Source organism: Agelaius tricolor, unplaced genomic scaffold, assembly GCF_023055355.1.
Source record: "Agelaius tricolor isolate 1412-34295 unplaced genomic scaffold, bAgeTri1.0.p SCAF_4, whole genome shotgun sequence".
Lineage (NCBI taxonomy): Eukaryota > Metazoa > Chordata > Aves > Passeriformes > Icteridae > Agelaius > Agelaius tricolor.
The window spans coordinates 17173654-17189702 of NW_027269264.1; positions in this window are offsets into that span (position 1 = coordinate 17173654).

Consider the following 16049-nt stretch of genomic DNA (forward strand, 5'->3'; position numbering starts at 1 on the left):
GATCTGTATTTCTCTATGCATCAGTGCTCATTTCATCACAAGAAAGTTAGCTGGAGACTGACCTGTTTGGGAAGAAAAAGACCTCAGAACACAAAAACCCCCGCAAAAGCCAGCTGTAATAAATGCTGCTGATGTTGTTCATGCTTTTGAAAATGTCGTACAACTCATCAGAATTACAGAATGGTAAAGTGAGAGTAGGGGAGGAACCATTGTCATATGTGGTTGTTTCAAAGGAAGCTGCTTGCCTGTCCATGAGAGTCCACCTGCACAGAAACAGGTCACAGACCTACCCACTCAGTTTCAGGAAAGCTGCTTTATTTCATGGAATCACAGAATGGTTCAGGTTGGAAGAGACATCAAAGATCATCTAGTTCCAACCCTCCTTTCATGAAGAGGGACATCTTCTACTAGATCAGGTTGCTTAAAGCCCCATGCAACCTGGGTCAGTAAACTGTTAGGGATGGGAAGTTCAGTGCCTCATCATCCTCACAGATTAAATAAAATTTTCTTTAAAAGATAAAGAATTGCTTCCAAATTTCTAATCTATATCTCCTCTCACTTTAAAGCCCTTCTTTCATGTCCTATCGCCACATGTCCATGTGAAAAGTCCCTCTTCAGACTTCATGTAGGCTGTCTTCAGGTACTGAAAGGTCACAATTAGATCACCCCAGAGCCTTCTCTTCTCCAGAGTGAACAAATACAACTCACCCTATCCCCACAGATGAGGTGCTCCAGCACTCATACCGTATTTGTGGTTCTTCCCTAGACCTAATCCAGCAGGTCCACATCCTCCCTGTGCTGGGACCCCAGAGCTGGATGCAGGGTTCCAGCTGGGCTCTCACCAGAGCAGAGCAGAGGGGCAGAATCCCCTCCCTCCCCTGCTGCCCACGCTGCTCTGGATGCAGCCCAGGACACGTTTGGCTCTCTGGGCTGGGAGTGCCCATGGCTGGGTCATGTCCAGCCTCTCAGCCACCAGCACCCCCAAATCCTTCTCCCCAGGGCTGCTCCCCATCTGCTCACCCCCAGCCTGGACTGATACCAGGGGTTGCTCTGACCCAGGTGCAGCACCTTGCACTTGGTCTTGTTAAACCTCGTGAGATTCCCATGGGCCCACTTCTTCAGCTTGTCCAGGTCCTTCTGGATGGCATCCCATCCTTCAGGTGTGTCAGTGGTGGCATCTAGATATTTATTGTGTATGTACTCCATCCTTTTGTCTGTGTCAATGACCTATTCCTTCTCTTCTTTCTCCTTCCTTTCTCCATTGCTGTAGTCACACCATCACAGGAGGCCACTGGGTTGATCAGGCAGGACTTGCCCATGGTGAAGCTGTGCTGGAAGTCTTGGATCACCTTCCTGTCCTCCATGTGCTTTAGCACACCCTCCAGGGGGCTCTGTTCCATGACTTTCCTCGGCACATAGGTGAGGCTGATGAGTGGGTAGTTCCCAGGGTCCACCTTCCTTCCCTTTTTTTAAGATGAGACAATATCTCCCTTCTCCCAGACACCTGGGACTTCCCCTGACTGTTGTGGCTTTTTGAGTATCATGTAGAATGGCTTGGCAACTGCATTAGACAATTCCCTCAGAACTCTGGAATGCATCTTATTTTCATGGCTGTAAAAATCTGAAAGCTGAACTGTGCTAAAAGGCTGAGTCCAACACCACAAAAAAAAAAAAAAAAAGAAGGAAGATACGCTACCAGGAATCTTCCCATTTCCAGTATACAGAATGTTACATCGAGACTCATAGAGAAACTTAATCCCACGAGGTAGCACCACTGGCTCTAGTTAAATACCCTTATGGTTTAAAGCATATGTGAAGAAAAGGGAAACGTGGGTTTAAGAGTTACTGACTTGTGAGTGAAGAGGGGTTGTGTATGAATAGTGCAGTGCAGTGATGTGGTAACTAACAACCCACATCTCTGGAAGTGGTATGAAATCATGCTACTTCATTTGGGTACTGGGAAGTTCAAACACTCATTAGAAGAGTTCAAAACCCACTGAGAGCTACAAATTTTGCACAACTAACTCAAATACTTGGCAATCATGTTAAAAAAATAAAGCAAGAAAAAAGCCACAAAATTGCTCACACTATCAATGGCAAAGGACAATATTAACTTTATCAACTTCAGGCCCTTCATTTTTTAAGTGTGTAGCTGAAGATACATGTGCTATCCATTGGTTTCTTCTTTTCTACCTTCTACTCTATCTGAGTCACATGAATTACCTTATTAAGATGTCAAAAGCCCTTTTTTATATTTGAGTCTAAATTTAGAACTAATTATGTTTTTTCAAATGGCATGATAGGCACTTTTCAGCACTGATCACATTAAGAGACTTGTAACTCTGTATAGGCATTTCAAAAGTGTTTAAGCCAATAACAACATAGGAGTAGGCTGAAACATCTTGGGAAGCCTTGATCAGAGCTAAGAGCTTCAGCAGGTTGAAGAATGCTTTTGGGAACAGTAAATGGGTTTTTAAGTTGGGTCTTACTTTCCCTACTGCATAGACCAGGAAGCAGCTAAACAAAAAACCCACATTCATACTCAGCAATTTCTTTAAGATAACTTTTCCTACATGTTTGAAGATGTAAACTTACATCTCCAAATCCCTCACAAACACAGCATTCAAAGCTATATGTAAGGCTTTGGGATATGGGATATATCATTATTTTTCAGCTGTAACACCATAGGACAATGTGGGTCTCTTTGATTCTTGATTCATGATGCCAGCATGTTAAAATTAATGCATAGCCAGAAGATATGCTCTTTTCAATATGAATTCAATCCAAGAATCTTGAGACTGATTCAAGTCTATGAGACCACAGACAATGGAAGTATGAGCATGTGTCCAAGTGATAGAGAGTATGGGAAAAAGCCATAGTGTTCCGCAGTGCACATATACAAAGCTTAGAGAAATTGCTTCCATCAGGGCTTGTACAATCTAAACACAACTCAAAAGCAAACCCAAAAATCAGAAAACTGCAATGTATTGGACAGAATGTTAAAAAATTCACTTCTAAAGAGTAACCAGACCTGAGGAGCTCTCAGGCAAAAATTGAAAAAAAAACAAACCATAAAGAGCCTGTGTTTTACAATCATTTTCCTTAAAGTGGATAAACTTCACAGTGCACAACAGAAAAATGGTAAATATTAGAAGGTAAATTATCTGTAGGTCTTTTCATTTTAATTTTCCTGGAAATCTTCAGTCAGCAGCGTCACAGAGTATATCCCTCTAATTTCCCATAGAAGGCCAAATTCTGCTAATATGGCAAAACCTTTGCCTAGGGCATTTTCCCTGTGATCTTTCTTCAAAGCTAGGGGAGAGAATTCCTTGCAATGAATTGGCCACTCTGCTCCGTGCAGATACAAGCTGAGCTGGCAGCTTATTATTTCTACCATTCAAACTCTACAGCTTGAGTCCCAGTGCTGTGAACTCACAGAGTACAATTTCTGGCCAGTGGCTCTTGCTGTTTGACACCAAATCACTTTGCCTTATTCTTTGCTTTTTTCCAAAGAGTGTTTTGTGGGCTTTTGTTATTTGCAGGACAGAACAATGAGATTTTTATAGATAATTTCACAAGCTGTATGTTTTCCTTGGCAGGAAGGTTAAGGGCACTGGGCTAACTGCCTGACAGAGGCAAGAAGCACATGCTAACTTGAAATCCTGGATGCCCAGTTACCACACATCTAAAAAGGAAACACCTAATTCTAAAAGCCATGAAGACAATGTCACAAACTTACACAGCAGTGCAAGAAATTTCAGTTATCTCATGTGAATTTGTAGCAAGCCTTACTTTCCTCAGTGGGAGAAGGAAGAGACAAGGAGCTGACCTTTGGCCAGGCTCCTTCCTAAGGTACCTGCCACTCTTGCAAGATGTCAACCCAAGCTGCACATTTCCTGAATGACAGAGCTTGGGCACTGAGCGAGGCTATCGCACGCTGGAGCTCCTGACCCTCTGACTATTGAGAGAGCTGCCCAGGGTAATGGCCCTGCAGCTCCTGTCTGATGCTGGATCCCTGTGTCAGCACTCCATTCCCCTTCACAGACGGACAGCTTGTTCTCCAGCAACCACACAGGAGTGTCCCTGCTGCAGTCCCAACTTCACTCTGCACAATGGGCGTGGGCAATGTCACTTCCCAGTGACATTGGCAGAAGACAGTTTTTAAGAACTTACAGCTTTCTTAAAAGTCTTGGGCATTTTTAAGAACAATATACTTTCCCTTCACAATGTTTATGGGGCTTGACTACTTGTCCTAATTCCTAAAACTCCAAATTTGTTATTTTTAATACTGCGAATTGCAGAATTGTCATCCGATTTAATTTCTGTAACAAAAGTCCAAGTGGGAAAGCCAAAGTCCTTACCTTATCCCTGTGAATATTATGATATAATAAATGTCAAGATTAGAAAATGGAGTCATGCTTATTTCAAACCTATTTTAAGAATTGTTGATTTCCCATTTGTGCTAAAATTTCACTCTTTAAGAATTGCATTTGGACCCTCATTAAGCAAATACAACAAGCACAATTCTAATACTGTACAATCACATAGCTCCATCTTGTGCAGCAGAGTAATCAGTTCCGCTGCTTGCTGGACTGCAGTCTTATTTTGCAAGTAAACAGCACCCCTTTAGAGGTGCTATTACCTATTGTTCCTGAAGCTTGGTTTCTCACTGGCATATCACAAGTAGATTTACTGTGCATGCCTGGTGTGCACCCTGTTAGAAAAGAAAAATCCTTCTTTCTGTTTCTGCAGCTTGTCAACCCACAGTTCTCACAAGTAGCCGGGAGACTTGATAATATCCCAGAGTTTTTCAAATTTTGTACATTTAAAAAGGAAATCAGCTATTTTGATCACTTGAAAAGTGATTTGGAGGTGTTAATACAAAAATCATAACCAATAAATATCTGGAATGCAAATGGAAAGGATGCTATAGCACTGAGGTTCCTTTTCCAGGTAATTAAATTTTAGCTTGGCACAAAGTTCCTTAATTGCATTGTCATTGGGAATGGAGACCCTCAGATATCTATAGAACTGTCCTTTCAGTAGCTACTTGGCATTACACAGGAAGCATTCTGCTGGACAATCTTTAAAAATGTTCAAGCTGCCATGGAGATAAAAATCTGAAGTTTCTGGTGATTCTTTGAACCCTCTCCAATCTTCTTAAGATTACTGGAAACAAAGTAGCTTTGCACATTTTTTTGTGTGCTCCTGTTTCTACCTGCTTCATGCTGGACCAGAAAAGCCACAAAAACAACAATTTATCTCAGGCAGGGCTTTATGTTTTCTGGTTTTCCAGGAAAGTTGCTGCTTTTTGACCCTTTATACCTACTGGAAACCTTATCTATGTACTACTGCTTCTAATGAAAGGCTTTACAGCTGGCATGGGAGGGCAGAGACAGCCATGATTTCACACATCATCAGATAATGACTTCTGGACTCTGGAAAAGAACACCTCACCACAACAGACAAAAAGTCATTGTCAGGTTTGAATTGGTCAAATTAATAAACTTTTATTTAATGAATGTGAACCTGATTATGATTCTTCAAGTGCTGTGGTTTCCTAAGGAGGTACTCTTGTTTCAATAATTTGTTTTTGTAATACTTCTGATTCCTGTGTCTCTGTGGTAAAGTTTTTTACAGATTCTTTATTAAAATAAGAAAACAGGAAAATTGACTTTTCCTCCATATGATTATAAGCAATTTCCAGCCAAGGAAGACAAAGGTTAACACAAAGACTGCATAGGGCATCTGATGACAAAGTCTTTCTACTTTAAAATAAATAATTAAATAAACATCCTTTCATCTCTATGTTCCTTTCATTTCCCACCATATATGAGACAAAAGCAGGGGGCAGATAATTTCTAGGAGTCTTTTGCTACTATTTTTTTGTCCTAAGTGACCCTCTTAGACAGCCAGCTGGCCAAACTAGTGTTAATATTTCACCTCTGTTCTTCTTGGGAAAGCCAATGCCCTGAAATTTTCATGTTGTCTGTTTGCTTTTAACTAGTGCTTGACTCAGGCTGAGAAACCTAAATATGTGTAAATAAAATAGCATATTTCTGTATTTCAATGCTGTGTGTACTGAGAACACCATGTATCATATTGAAAATCAGTGAGTTTATGACATGACTGTTGCCAAGTACTTGAAGAAATTCAAAATATCACTTTCCCCAACCAGACATTTTCTTTCTTAGTTCAAAGATTGTGCTTGTGGTCAGGTTTGTGATAAGATCTGGGGTACAAAATGTTTTAGGCATTTTGACTTTTTTGGATGAGCATTTAAGGCTAGACTCACTCTAGTTCAACTAAATTGCTGATTTAGCTAAATTTTTATTCTTACTTGAGCATTTACTGCCCTTGTTAGGATCACATCCATACCCAACATTGTTGTAGCAATGGAAAATGCTGTGAGGTCAGGTCTCTCAAGGTTTAGCTCTGTGCCATTTGTTTTTACTCATCATAGTTAGGATGAACAAACCCAGACCAATCTGAAGAATGGCAGCTAAAAAATCCTGGTACAGGAGGCATTCAGGAGACAACTTTCCAATGTAACAAATTATGAATATGTATGTCAGGTTGTGGGTGCATAACCAAGTGTAGTTTAGCTAATGATTTGATAATTGAGCAGATTGGGTACAATATAATTGCTTCAATCTCCCTCTTTAAAATCAAGGTGAAAATGTTTTGATTCACAGCTGCTGTGAATCAAAAGATGATGGCAACAAGCAGCAAGTGACTAAGCTACAGACACTTGGTTGTATTTATTGCCTGCACCCTACTGCTCAGAGACCACACAGGGCAGCAGTGAGACAGGAGTGAGTTCACAGTGGGCTGCTTGGCTGACCTGTGCTGCTTCCCTCTTGCATACATGTTGTGTCTACAGTGCCTGAAACTTTCAAAGAGAAATAATTCGCACAAAAGGCATGTTTACAGTGCCTTAATAGTATCTCTGATTGGTGTCAGAAGAGAACAACTAAAACAGTTCACAGTCTGGTATACATACATTGCTTCACTTAAGGAAAGGTTCATACACTCAATTAGTGACAGTCTGTTATTCGGAAAGCAGGGTAGGTAAATGTCAGATGCATCTGAAAAATCTGAAGAAAAAGACACCATACATAGTATCTCAATGAGATGCATGTAATAAATCATTCTTTTCTTGCTTTATGAAGAAATCATATCATGCACATGTATTCAGACCTCTCCTTCAGTCATGTTATTATCCTTAGATTTTGATGGTAGATAAGAATGGTCAGACTGCTATTGAAGTTATACAGTATCTCCCTCATTTGCATCCCACATAATGCAAAAGTCATTGAAGTGTTGAATTTTAATAATGCACATTTGTATCCAACTCTCCCAGAAACTGCAGATCTCTTGTTCAAGATTGGTCTGTCACTAATGTACACATAACTGCATGGGAACATCATGAGCCTTATACAGGCATGGAACCAGGTAGTGCAGAACAGTGTAGCTCAGAAAGGATGCAATATTATAATTTTTCAAGAAAATTACCTGAAGTACCTGAAATTACCTGAATTCAGAAGTTAAAGCTATATGTAGGCTTCAACCATCCTCCTTCTACCTCTTTGGAGTTTTTCTCTCCTTATTTAACCTTGTACTGACCCTATCTTTCCCAAATGCATTTGGACTGCCTTTTTATCCAGTTATACCTTCAGGCTAAGGAATGGGAATATTTATTCTATAAATTCATATCCATTTCCCTATTTGTATAGGATAATAACACTCATTCTCTGAAAAAAAATGTTTTTAATTCTGAGAGTACAGCCAGACAAATTAGTTTCCCACAAATGAGGATGAGCAGGCAGACAGGTAGGTAGCTACTCCAGAGGATCCCTGTGCTTGGCGTTGTGGACTTTCACTGAAAAACCACAAAAAACCCCATGCAATAGCTGCTCTATCTCTCCTGGTTTTGCTCACCAAGATCAACACAAATTGAGGAGAAAAGGTTCTGCTTTTGAATACAGGTTTGTATTCAAAAAACCCCTGCTGCAGGTTTGTGAGACAGCTTCAGAAAACAAGAAATCATCCTTCTCATTTCTACATTTAGAATGCCCACATTTAGGGGTATAATCTGCTCATGGCTCTGTGCAGCAATGTTCCCCTTGGCACATATATACAATGGTGTTTTTGCTGAAGAACCACCTGAATCTGGTGGAATACTCAGATGCAATTACCACATCTGGATAGCTGCCTGCTGAGTGTGGTGGCTATAGAAATTGAATTATCCATCCTTCCTAGAAACAGGCTGGCTGGCAGAGATCAAGGAGCAGTGACACAAAATGTGCAACAGCCTCTTGTGTTTCTCCTGTGGCTGCACATAGAAACTCCATTCCCCTCACCCAGGGATTTTTAGTACATTCGATGTACATTCAGATGAATACAGAATTAGAAAATATCATGAAGATATACCTGTTAAAACTTTATTTGAAGAGTCAACTTTTTTTTTTTTGAATCTGCAATTCAATATGAAGTCCCTTATGAAGAATTAAGGAGGTGTTTTTCACAGAATATACTGTATACTAGCACACACTTTGCCTGCATATGCTTACATGTTGGAGGTTTGCTCTTCAAACATCCACTGCATATGCCAAAGTCTCACTGTTCCCCAAATGTTGCATACATGTTGTGTCTACAGTGCCTGAAACAACTCCTGAAAAGGAGATGTACTCCCTTTTTATGAGTACATCTGTATTATTGATGTTTTTATATATTTTGGTAATACTGCCTCTGTGGTTAAGGGAGGTATTTATGTACTCCCTTGGCATACTGAACAGCATCCCAATGAATCACATTCCTCCCTTGCTTTGAAACACCTAAGAATTACTATGACAGTACCAGGAAGGTGATGAATTCAATCTCTCCTTCATGTTGAAGGCTGCACAGTAAATCATGTTAGTCACCACAGAGGGGAACTGGCAATAAGAGGACTTTATGCATTTACTACCTCTCTTTCATTGTACTTCATATCCTCTGAATGTTAGCTCACTGTCTTTTCAAAAGAATTCACTTTTTTTTTAATTACTTCTATCACTTCCTCTTTTTTTCACTCTGATGAAACTACTTTGCACTGATAGTGTTTATTTAGCATTGATTACATAGGCCCAACATTATGACAGGAAGGGTGTGTAATTAACCATGCTGTTATGTTGTTTAGATTGGTGTTTCTTCAAAAGATGCTGTTATGCAGCATCATTCCCTATAAATCTTTGCAAAATAGTCATAAAAATATTTAAGTCTGACAGGAAAGGGGAACTCTCACATTCTTAATAATTTTATTTTTTTAAAGTCAAGGTGGCATTTAACCTAAATATGAAGTAGTCAAGTCAAGTCACAGAGCTATCACTTGTGAGAAACTGCTTCATATACAATCAATTCCCACATCATCTTTCCTCGCTTTTACTCCAGCCTACCCCATACTTCTGTCCAGTGACAATTCTGGATAGTAGCACTTTTCAAAGTGACATACTAGGATGCAAGCACCAACTTAAAGTTTCTAGAACACTCCATAAACCATAGCAGATGGCAGCACTCCAGAGTAAATGTGACTCAGCTTACACCTGCTACTGTGGACAAATCTAAGACTATAGCAATTGCCTCAATTCATAGGGTAAAAATCTTAATGATGAAGATGGTTGATGATGATGATGATGATGATGATGATGATGATGATGATGATGATGATGATGATAACTAGTTGGTCTGCAAATGGTCAGCACAGTGACCATTTGCAGATGCGAAACCTTCTGTGACAGGGAATAGTGGGTGAGAAAAAGAAATTGTTATGGCAAGATACTGAATTGGGTGACTTCATGCCCATAACTCTAAAGTTATGTTTTGGAGGCAAAGTATCAGAAGTTATTAATTGAAACCAGAAAACACAGTTCTGTAGCAAGTATCTCATGATCAGTATTAAATGCAAAGTGAATAAAACAAAGCCTTAGTGAACCAAAGTTAATTGTTGAGACAAGTTCATATCAGTATCCAGGTATATGTGATCACTAAGACTCACATTTTTATCCCAGGCTTTTTCTTTAGTATTGATTGTTTATGTGCAGAAACCACTTCTCTTGAGTTTATATTCAATTTAAAACCTGGAATCACGTAATTTTTTGTAATACGTGTCTATATGTGTATATGTGCCTGTAACCTGGTTATTTATGTAATGCACATGTTCAAAGTACATTAGAGGCACTATGCAATGAGGATGGGTTCTTTTGTATCTGATTTTATACTTTTACAATACTAAAACTGCAGTCTCATTTAGGTTGAAAATGGCACGCATAACACTGAAATGTTTCAGGTTCATTTAATGGGGTTTTTTTCCCCTGATGATTGAAATTTGTTAAAGTTTCTAGTTAATCAGGGAAAGTTTAGGTCCTTCTTAATGTTACAGTAATTCTTGCTTAGCTATAAAAATAGTTATAGATATATATGTATATATATATATTTGCAATATAAGTGTCTCAGGGAGCATTCTCAGTAAAGTAGAAGTGTCAGCTTTCTCTCTTTGTTAGACAACTAGGTGGGAAGTTCTGTTTGGAAAAGAAGGCATACCCTGCCTAAAGTGATGTTATCCCCTAAAATGACCTTGTTTATTTGAATCACAGGATCACATCTGGCAACAGGAACAAGGAATAGAATGCTAGGAGGCTTTCAAAGCAGACAGGGCCGCTACACAAATAATTTATGGCCTAAGCTTTGCTAAAGGTACAAAGGAAGCTAGACTCATCATCACCCTCTGAAGTGAAATTTTGACAAAGTGGGTTCCCACAGGGTCTAGGTCAGCATAAGCCATTGTCAGTCTTGCAGTGTTTTCCAGAATTTTGCAAAGTGATTTTAAATGTGGGAATAATTTTAAAGGCAGGTTAGAACTTCATCACCAATTATGGTTTCTCTCTTTTTTATGCAGTCTAGAGAAAAGCAAGGGAAGGTGTTTCTGTGCCAAGTCCCTCTGATATGATTCCATGGAAGCCACAGTCTTACTAATCATTTTATACAATACAGTACTAGAGAAAAAGTGTGAGGGTTTGGTTTGTATGGGGGAGTATGACTATAAATTCTTTCTCTGAAAGCATAATAGAGATTTTCATTTTCATACACTTTTGCTTTTTAAATCAATTTCAATTAAATTGCAGGGGAAGGACAGGAAGAAAAACATACCAATATGAAAGAAGGTTCAAAAAGTACTTCTAAGAAATATGTATATAATGTCCAGTCAGGGAAGAGGAGGGGCATAGCTCAGGTCCTAGCTTTCATTTGTGCTTAAAGCAGTTGCAGCTCTTCACAGATAGCATCAGCAACTTTATGCATATTGTCAAAACACTGCTGCATTGAAGACACTCAGTTATCAAGTTAAAAATCTGGTTTTTCAGTTTACATAATTCCTGAAAATATTTACCCAATAATAATGTGTGTATGTACAAATCATAGGAAACAAGTTTTCTTTGCCTTGCTCTCATATTCCATCAAGGGCAACCTCCACTAAAGGGAATGAGCATATTTTCAGATGTAACAACCCACCGTGTTTGCAGTGGTAGATTTCATAACCAGCAATGATCTATCTAAAAGTGTAAGTAAAACTTAGTTGTTTATGGTTTTCTAAGTCTTCGTAGGTGTTTGTACTCATTGATCTCAAATTTGGTTGCCTATTTTATGTGATTTGGAGCAAGCCCTTCTCCCAGTATTGCAAAGTTGGATCTTAAAAGAGGCCAACTCCATGATAATTAGTACTGGAAGTTACTTCCCTGTGTTAGGGGTATGTCTGTATAAACCTAGAGAAAGGGGCTTACAGTGCTCCTGGATTTTTCTGGCCCAATTGCTATCTAAAATAGGGTCAGTCCCCTGTAAAATGTGGAGCATGTGGTGGGCTCTATGGGAGGACATTAACACACTGCTGTGCTATCAAGATGTCTGAACATGAAACTCCTGGATCTTAATTAATGGCCATGCATTTTTTGAAGTCCAAGTTACTGAAGAAAGGACCCAGATCATTCCTGGGAAGGTAGGTGGGGATGGAAAACTACGGCAGATCCCATTTCCCTCAAGGGAATAGGCCTATAGTGAAGTATTGTTGGTCACCCATTTTTCCTGGGCTCAAATGTCTGTAAGGATGCTAGAATAGTTTTTTTTTCCCACAATACATTTCTCAGATAGCAGAGGTAAGCACTATTGCTGTTTTCTCAAAAGAATTTTTCAGCATTACACTGCTTATTCCTTCTATTTATGTACATGCTTGAAAATAACCATGAGGACCAGTAGGTAAAATGAATGAGAAACCTTGTTTTGAAAACTCTTTGAAACAATACAGCATGAACTTCGTATTTTTATGCTGCAGGAATTGAGATGGACACCACTTTTTCCCACAAAGAGGATGCTGCTGAGTATGGGGAGGTGCTACTTTAGTCTTTGGTCATTGCAGGAGAAGTTAAATGCCTTAAACAAATCATAGCACAGCATGTGGTCATATAGCCTGAGTGACACAGATCTGCTGTTATGAAAAAAACACCCAGAGTTCTGGGAATGCATCAGGCCATCTAAGGATCAGGGTCAATGTGGCAAGAGACTGATAGCCATTGGCTTTGGTAGAGAAATATAACAGCATCGTCTAGGACCAGTGCTTAGAAAACGTGTCAGATTTTTAAGTGCAGTAAACAGTGATCTCAGGGTGAGACTGATCATCTAGGGAAGGGAGCAGATGGCACTAGGGTATCCTGGCAGAGACAAGATCACATGCTAATGAGTCTTTTAAAAAAAAGAAGGGGTCTGGGAATGGGCAGATGGAGCAGTGTAATGGCTGGGAGTAATATGGGAAAAGAGGGCTTCATTTTAATTACTAATTTTTTAATTGAGAGTATTACAAACATGAATCAGGTGGGACTGGGCAGTTGTGAAAGGACATCTGGGACAGGATAAAGGATGGCAGAGATTTGGGAAGAAAAACAGGAGCACTGCTTTGTGAGGGCACTTGACAGCACCGTGTGGTATCTGCCCAGGCCTGGAAGCCAGCTGGGGACTTCTCCCCTTGGCCTCGAAGACACTTTTTGTTTATTCCCTGGGTGAGTATCCTGGGCCAAGTGAAGTCAGACAGTGCTTCTCTTCTGCATGTGTCATGGGGCAAGTCAGAGTCATCCCCCCTGCAGATGCCACACACGTGGCTTCTGTGCACTGCAGCCGCTGTGAAAAATAAGCACAGGAGAAAAGGTGAAATTAGGTTTGTGTTCTTTTTATGCTTTTCAACTACTCATGCTATTCAAATATTGCCTTCCACATGTCTTTTAAACATTTTTTTACTTTAACACCTTGTATTTTTTACTTTAACACCTTGTTTAATACTTGGTAGAAATAAAATGTCATTTTTTATGCAGTGTCTTTATATCCATGTTTGCTAAGGGTTTTATGCATTTTAAAGGAAATATGGTTATCTGATGTGTCAGCCATACTCTGAGAAATTAAAACTGAAACTTGTCATGTACTTAAAAACCTCAAAGTTATGTTTCACTGGTGAATAGATAAAAATGTTCTTAAAGGATAGGAAGCAAATTGGGTGAAGATATGCTGGCCATCATGGACAACAAAGGGGCTCAATGTCACCTCTCATGAATTCTTAATTGAAATGTAGATGACTCTAAAAACCAAAAAAACTTTTCAATCTGTAAAGTATTTCTGCAGAGTTACACCTTGCTCCTTATTTTAAAGTGTATAAAGATAGTGGATAATTGTATTTTTTTAAATCATATTTTTCTTGGTGCCCATAGTACATTTAAAAGGAGAATAAGGTGATATTTAGAACACTATTCTAAAATATTATGCATGAGGACATGTGATCAGAGACTTCAGAACCCTGGATACTGTGCACAGGCTGATGTGTCCACAGATTTTTATAGACATATATAGATACATACATACATACAGAAAGTATGAGTCATCAGTTACAGGTACTGTTGCCTTCTGAAAGGAGTTTTATGAATCTCTTAAGACCACTTAACCTGAACTTGTGACATGAACAATTCCTTTTGCACCAACACGGTGATAAGCATTTTTGGATGGGTGGAGTAAAAAGATGCCAAAACCTTAAATATCAATAGATTCACAAGAATTTGTTTCATCCAGGGACCATGGCTGATGCCTTTGTCAGTAATATAGCTTGTCTTTATTTAAAAATATCTGCATTTATAGCATATGCAGTAGGAAGTTTTAGTTCAGTTGCTCCAAGGTGACAGAGTCTGTGTTAGTCCTCAACTGAAACTGCTTTATAAAATACTTAAGCAGCTGCACTTAAGAGGGGCAAATTCTCAGCCTCATTAAAGAGAGATTCATAAGATACTTTAGTGAGGCCAAGATTTGCTCAGACCCTGCAAACTGAACCATGTGGTCAAATGGCTGCAGTAAGTTTTCTGTTCTTTTATTTTGACTGAGTGTTGACATTCTGTGGTTTTATCACTTTCCAAACCATTAAGCTGAGGACGTTACAACAAGGACTGAAAGAAAAAAAAGTGAGAAGAACAACAAAGGTTGCTGACCAGTTTTCTCTCAATTTTACAGTACATTTTATGAGAAGGAGAATGGAATGCCTTCTAGTAATTCTTGTTTCACTTGGATTACCAAAGTACTCACTTTCAAAACTGAACATAAAACAGATAAGGAGAGTTCTGCTCATATACATGCAGAGTATGTGTTGTCCTGGGAGAACTGACACACACACAGGAGCTCATGTGCTCTCTAATCTCTTCTAGCTGACTGTGGCATCCTAACTGCATTGTTTGTCTTGCACAAACATGCCAGGCTTGGCTGTCAGCCCAGCAGGATTGATGCCTAGTTAGGTCCTATGTCTCAGCTGCAGTTTTCAGAAGGGCCATAAAAATTAAAGTCACAGCCATAGCACCATTGCACAAGACATGAGTGCACCAGCTTTTTGGACTTGATGGTACAAGGATGGACCCCTGTGCAATGGAAGTCATGCTTTTGTTCAAGTCCTTCACACATTAGTCATACTATTTATGAATACATTAATTTTTCAGAGTGAAATTGCAGTTATTAGAATAAAAAATAAAATATGCTTACAGCATAAAAATAAAATAAATATTTTCTTCCCTAAGGTCACCCTTCATCAAAATGTTTCAAAAACCCTATGTTGTTTAAAAAAAATAATAATAATAAAGGAGCATCAGAAACCTTATACTAAGAGCAGCACCAGATATACTAGATAAATTTCTAACTGGTGTTTAACTCATGTGTTCCTGAAAGACCTACAGGAATACAGTTTTCATATTGTAATGTTCCACTAATAAGTTTTTCTTCTAACCTAAATATCCCTTGTGCTTTTTAAGCTTGATATCAATCTCCTCTCCAGATTAAACTAACCAAAATGTGTCATTCATTATCTGGTTTCCAAGATATTTTTGATGATCCAGGATTCTCTCCATTAGGCTCCTGTATAAGTCCAGGCATTTTTTAAAACAGCCTACAAAACTACAGAAGTTACTTGTCAGAATGTCCCAAATTGCAGTCACAGAAATGTGAATGAATGAATGAATGAATGAACGCCTCATTCCAGCATAAAATCATAGATGAAAGTCCTAACAATAGCAAAGCCAACACAAATCTCTGAAATTTCACTTGACTTTCATTTAGCAACTATTTTCTCTCCCAGAAACTCCATTTCTATTACAATTGCCCAAGTAATTCTGCACTTACCTGCAACTCTGAGCAGACTATCTAGTGTACTTTTGTGTGAGACAGTGTGAAAATATGCACTTTAGGCCAGTCATTGCTATTGGTTCCCACAAGTGCACAACCAAGGTTGAAAGCCTTAATTTTGAAATTTTCATGCTGCCTATTACTTTATGACTTTGTTATGCACTATCATTCATTCCACTGCTTTTCAGTAAAAAACAAAACAAAACAAAAAACTAACAAAACTTCTCTGGAAGTCTACTCAGTTTTTAAAAAATGCATTCAAACTCCCTCTTACATTCAGAAATATTCAATATGCAAAACCTGCAATAAATTTAAATTTATGAAAAACT